Below are 5,858 nucleotides of genomic sequence, written 5' to 3'. Positions count from 1 at the left end.
GGGCGTGGGTCGGCGTCCGCTGTCGGTGGGTGACGGGACCATAATCGGCCCGCGGACCAGCCGGCGGGGCTCTCTTGAAAGCTTACCCGCCTTCGCTGGTTCCCTGGTCGGCCACGAGTGGCGAGAATTCGGCCTCTTCGCCCGGAGCGCGGCTCAACTTTTGCGAAAATGCACTAAGTGCCAAAGCCCATTCATTTACAACGGCGTGTCCGCCAGAGGGCGCATTTCCCGCCGCGGACCGGCCGGCGGGGCTCGTCGGAGAGCGTGTCCGCCTCTCGGTGGTTCCTGCCGGGCGTGGGTCGCCGTCCGCTGTCGGTACTTTACGGGACCACGTTCGGCCCGCGGACCAGCCGGCGGGGCTCTCTTGAAAGCTTACCCGCCTTCGCTGGTTCCCCGGTCGGCCGCGAGTAGCGAGAATTCGGCCTCTTCGCCCGGAGCGCGGCTCAACTTTTGCGAAAATGCACTAAGTGCCAAAGCCCATTCATTTACAACGGCGTGTCCGCCAGAGGGCGCATTTCCCGCCGCGGAACGGCCGGCGGGGCTCGTCGGAGAGCGTGTCCGCCTCTCGGTGGTTCTTACCGGGCGTGGGTCGGCGTCCGCTGTCGGTACTTTACGGGACCACGTTCGGCCCGCGGACCAGCCGGCGGGGCTCCCTAGAAAGCTTACCCGCCTTCGCTGGTTCCCCGGTCGGCCGCGAGTGGCGAGAATTCGGCCTCTTCACCCGGAGCCCGGAGCGACTTTTGCCATTTTTTTTCTAAGTGCCAAGGGCTCTCGCGCCGCGATGCGTCCGCCTCTGCTGGTTCCCCGGTCGGCCGCGAGTGGCGATAATTCGGCCTCTCCACCCGGAGCCCGGAGCGACTTTTGCCAAATTTTTTCTAAGTGCCAAGGGCTCTCGCACCGCGATGCGTCCGCCTCTGCTGGTTCCCCGGTCGGCCGCGAGTGTCGAGAATTCGGCCTCTTCACCCGGAGCCCGGGCCGACTCCCGCCGATATGATCACATCATGATCCTATAGCAAGTGTCGTACAACCATAACATGATGTACAAAATAAATATATAAATATTAACATCACCTATAAACATTAAATATATAAATATTAACATCACCTATAAACATTAAATATATAAATATTAACATCACCTATAAACATTATGAATACAATGTTTATAACCGAATGCTCACTTTATATTATTTGGCTGTAAATGCGAGCATAAGTTGTATATATCATGTATTTATCCACGAACCGTTAAACAGATGTCAAGTCAGGCTACCTTAAGAGAGTCATAGTTACTCCCGCCGTTTACCCGCCTGTGTGCGAGAGGCGGTGTAATTTCTCTCCGTGTCCGCTGGAGGGAGGTATTTCCCCGTTACGACCTCCGGGAAGATCACCGGGACGCGGAGAACGCTTAGCCGGGGCGCTTGGAGCCTCGTTCGGCTTAGAAAGTGAGGTGGAAAGCACTCGGGGAACCGGCTGGAGGTGCTGTGGAAGTCCAGCGGGCCGCGTAAAACGCTTAGCCGGGGCTCTGGAAGCCGCGTTCGGCTTAGAAAGTGAGGAGGAATGCATCATGAGAACCGGCTGGAGGTGCTGTGGAAGCTCGGCGGGCCGCGTAAAACGCTTAGCCGGGGCTCTGGAAGCCTCGTTCGGCTTAGAAAGTGAGGAGGAATGCATCATGAGAACCGGCTGGAGGTGCTGTGGAAGCTCGGCGGGCCGCGTAAAACGCTTAGCCGGGGCTCTGGAAGCCTCCTCGGGCTTCAAGAGTTAGGAGGAAAGCCCCATGAGAACCGGCTGGAGGTGCTCTGGAAGCTCATCGGCCAGCGGAAAACGCTTAGCCGGGGCTCTGGAAGCCTCCTCGGGCGTCGAGAGTTAGGAGAAAAAGCACCCCCGAGAACCGGCCGGGTCCTCCACGAACCGTGAAAAAGATGTCGAGTGCCGCTACCTTAAGAGAGTCATAGTTACTCCCGCCGTTTGGCCGAAGGTGTATTTACTCGCCGTGTCCGCTGGAGGGAGGTATTTCCCCGCTCCAACGTCACCGGCGGCTTCCGAACGTCTCTCCGAGCGCTCGGAAGTCCGCGCGGGGGGGAGAAGCGGGCCGTGCGAGGTACCGTGTGGAGCTGGACCGTCACCTGGTCCGCTCGTCGTGCGCGCCGGCCGCTGGAAGTCGAATAAAGCTCCGCGATCTCATCCGCGGTGCTTGTAAACAGCCGATCCGCTGGGCTGGAGCTATTTTGGGCCACTTGGCGCGCGCGCACGGCCTCCCGGATGGTGCCGCGTGGAGTGCGCGAGCGCACCGGCCGCTGGAAGTCGAATGAAGCTCCGCGATCTCATCCGCGGAGCTTGTAAAGTGCAGATCCGCTGGGCTGGAGCTATTTTGGGCCACTTGGCGCGCGCGCACGGCCTCCCGGAGGTGCCGGGTGGAGTGCGCGAGCGCACCGGCCGCTGGAAGTCGCATAAAGCTCCGCGATCTCATCCGCGGAGCTTGTAAACAGCCGATCCGGTCGTCTTGGAGCTATTTTCGGCCACTTGGCGCGCGCGCACGGCCTCCCGGAGGTGCCGGGTGGAGTGCGTGAGCGCACGGGCCGCTGGAAGTCGAATAATGCTCCGCGATCTCATCCGCGGTGCTTGTAAAGAGCCGATCCGCTGGGCTGGAGCTATTTTGGGCCACTTGGCGCGCGCGCACGGCCTCCCGGAGGTGCCGGGTGGAGTGCGCGAGCGCACCGGCCGCTGGAAGTCGGATAAAGCTCCGCGATCTCATCCGCGGTGCTTGCAAACAGCCGATCCGCTGGGCTTGGAGCTATTTTCGGCCACTTGGCCCGCGCGCACGGCCTCCCGGCTGTCCCGGTGGTCCCGGTAGCCTCCGCGGACGGTTAAAAAAATCTCAAGTGAGCCTACCATAAGAGAGTGACAGTTACTCCCGCCGTTTGGCCGCTCAAAGTGCCATCAGACGCGCAGCAACGCGAGTGTGCGCTAAGTGCGAGAGGTGGCGTATTTACCCGCCGTGTCCGCTAGAGGGAGGTATTTCCCCGTTACAAGCTCCGGGAAGATCAGCGGGACGCGGAGAACGCTTAGCCGGGGCTCTGGAAGCCTCGTTCGGCTTAGAAAGTGAGGAGTAAAGCACTCGGGGAACCGGCTGGAGGTGCGGTGGAAGCTCAGCGGGCCGCGTAAAACGCTTAGCCGGGGCTCTGGAAGCCTCGTTCGGCTTAAAGAGTGAGGAGTGAAGCACCCGGAGAACCGCCTGGAAGTGCTGTGGAGGCTCGGCGGGCCGCGTAAAACGCTTAGCCGGGGCTCTGGAAGCCTAGTTCGGCTTAAACAGTGAGAAGGAAAGCACCCGGGGAACCGGCTGGAGGTGCTCTGGAAGTCCAGCGGGCCGCGTAAAACGCTTCGCCGAGGCTCTGGAAGCCTCGTTCGGCTTAAATAGTGAGGAGGAAAGCACCCGGGGAACCGGCTGGAGGTGCTGTGGAAGCTCAGCGGGCCGCGTAAAACGCTTAGCCGAGGCTCTGGAAGCCTCGTTCGGCTTAGAAAGTGAGGAGGAATGCATCATGAGAACCGGCTGGAGGTGCTGTGGAAGCTCGGCGGGCCGCGTAAAACGCTTAGCCGGGGCTCTGGAAGCCTCGTTCGGCTTAAACAGTGAGGATGGGAGCACCCGGAGAACCGGCTGGAGGTGCTGTGGAAGTTCAGCGGGCCGCGTAAAACGCTTAGCCGGGGCTCTGGAAGCCTCCTCGGGGGTCAAGAGTTAGGAGAAAAAGCACCCCCGAGAACCGGCCGGGTCGTCCACGAACCGTGAAAAAGATGTCGAGTGCCGCTACCTTAAGAGAGTCATAGTTACTCCCGCCGTTTGGCCGAAGGTGTATTTACTCGCCGTGTCCGCTGGAGGGAGGTATTTCCCCGCTCCAACGTCACCGGCGGCTTCCGAACGTCTCCCCGAGCGCTCGGAAGTCCGCGCGGGGGGGAGAAGCGGGCCGTGCGAGGTACCGGGTGGAGCTGGACCGTCACCGGGTCCGCTCGTCGTGCGCGCCGGCCGCTGGAAGTCGAAAAAAGCTCCGCGATCTCATCCGCGGAGTGCAGATCCGCTGGGCTGGAGCTATTTTGGGCCACTTGGCGCGCGCGCACGGCCTCCCGGAGGTGCCGGGTGGAGTGCGCGAGCGCACCGGCCGCTGGAAGTCGGATGAAGCTCCGCGATCTCATCCGCGGTGCTCACAAACAGCCGATCCGGTCGGCTAGGAGCTATTTTCGGCAACTTGCGCATGCGCACGGCCTCCCGGAGGTGCCGGGCGGCGTGCGTGAGCGCACGGGCCGCTGGAAGTCGAATAATGCTCCGCGATCTCATCCGCGGTGCCTACAACTAGCCGATCCGGTCGGCCTGGAGCTATTTTCGGCCACTTGGCCCGCGCGCACGGCCTCCCGGCTGTCCCGGTGGTCCCGGTCGCCTCCGCGGACGGTTAAAAAAATCTCAAGTGAGCCTACCTTAAGAGAGTGACAGTTACTCCCGCCGTTTGGCCGCTCAAAGTGCCATCAGACGCGCAGCAACGGGTGTGTGCGCTAAGTGCGAGAGGTGGCGTATTTACCCGCCGTGTCCGCTAGAGGGAGGTATTTCCCCGTTACAAGCTCCGGGAAGATCAGCGGGACGCGGAGAACGCTTAGCCGGGGTGCTGGAAGCCTCCTCGGGCGTCAATAGTTGGGAAGAAAGCACCCCGAGGACCGGCTGGAGGTGCTGTGGAAGTTCGGCGAGCCGCGCAAAACGCTTAGCCGGGGCTCTGGAAGCCTCGTTCGGCTTAAACAGTGAGGAGGAAAGCAGCCGGGGAACCGGCTGGAGGTGCGGTGGAAGCTCAGCGGGCCGCGTAAAACGCTTAGCCGGGGCTCTGGAAGCCTCGTTCGGCTTAAACAGTGAGGATGGGAGCACCCGGAGAACCGGCTGGAGGTGCTGTGGAAGTTCAGCGGGCCGCGTAAAACGCTTAGCCGGGGCTCTGGAAGCCTCGTTCGGCTTAAACAGTGAGGATGGGAGCACCCGGAGAACCGGCTGGAGGTGCTGTGGAGGCTCGGCGGGCCACGTAAAACGCTTAACCGGGGCTCTGGAAGCCTCGTTCGGCTTAAGAAGCGAGGAGGAATGCACCCGGAGAATGACATTTTGAAAAGATTTGACTATAAATGCGATCATATGTAGTATATATCACATATTTATCCACGAACCGTTCAAGAAAATGTCAAATGAGCCTAACTTAAGAGAGTGACTGTTACTCCCGCCGTTTGGCCGCTCAAAGTGCCACCGGACGCGCAGCAACGGGTGTGTGCGCTAAGTGCGAGAGGTGGCGTATTTACCCGCCGTGTCCGCTGGAGGGAGGTAATTCCCCGTTACGACCTCCGGGGAGATCAACGGGACGTGGAGAACGCTTAGCCGGGGCTCTGGAAGCCTCGGGCGGCTTAGAAAGTGAGGAGGAAAGCAGCCGGGGAACCGGCTGGAGGTGCTCTGGAAGCTCAGCGGGCCGCGCAAAACGCTTAGCCGGGGCTCTGGAAGCCTCGTTCGGCTTAAACAGTGAGGAGGAAAGCAGCCGTGGAACCGGCTGGAAGTGCTGTGGAGGCTCGGCGGGCCGCGTAAAATGCTTAGCCGGGGTGCTGGAAGCCTCGTTCGGCTTAAAGAGTGAGGAGTAAAGCACCATGAGGACCGTCTGGAGGTCTTCTGGAAGCACAGCGGGCCGTGGAGAACGCTTAGCCGGGGTGCTGGAAGCCTGGGCCGGCTTAGAGAGTGAGGAGTAAAGCACCATGAGGACCGGCTGGAGGTCTTCTGGAAGCACAGCGGGCCGTGGAGAACGCTTAGCCGGGGTGCTGGAAGTCGAGTAAGGCTCAGCCATCTCGTCCAAGGTGCT

Source organism: Syngnathus floridae, unplaced genomic scaffold (assembly GCF_059516105.1).
Source record: "Syngnathus floridae isolate MCC-2025c unplaced genomic scaffold, RoL_Sflo_1.0 HiC_scaffold_30, whole genome shotgun sequence".
In the NCBI taxonomy this organism is placed as follows: Eukaryota; Metazoa; Chordata; class Actinopteri; order Syngnathiformes; family Syngnathidae; genus Syngnathus; species Syngnathus floridae.
Note: the sequence above shows the minus strand (reverse complement) of the source record.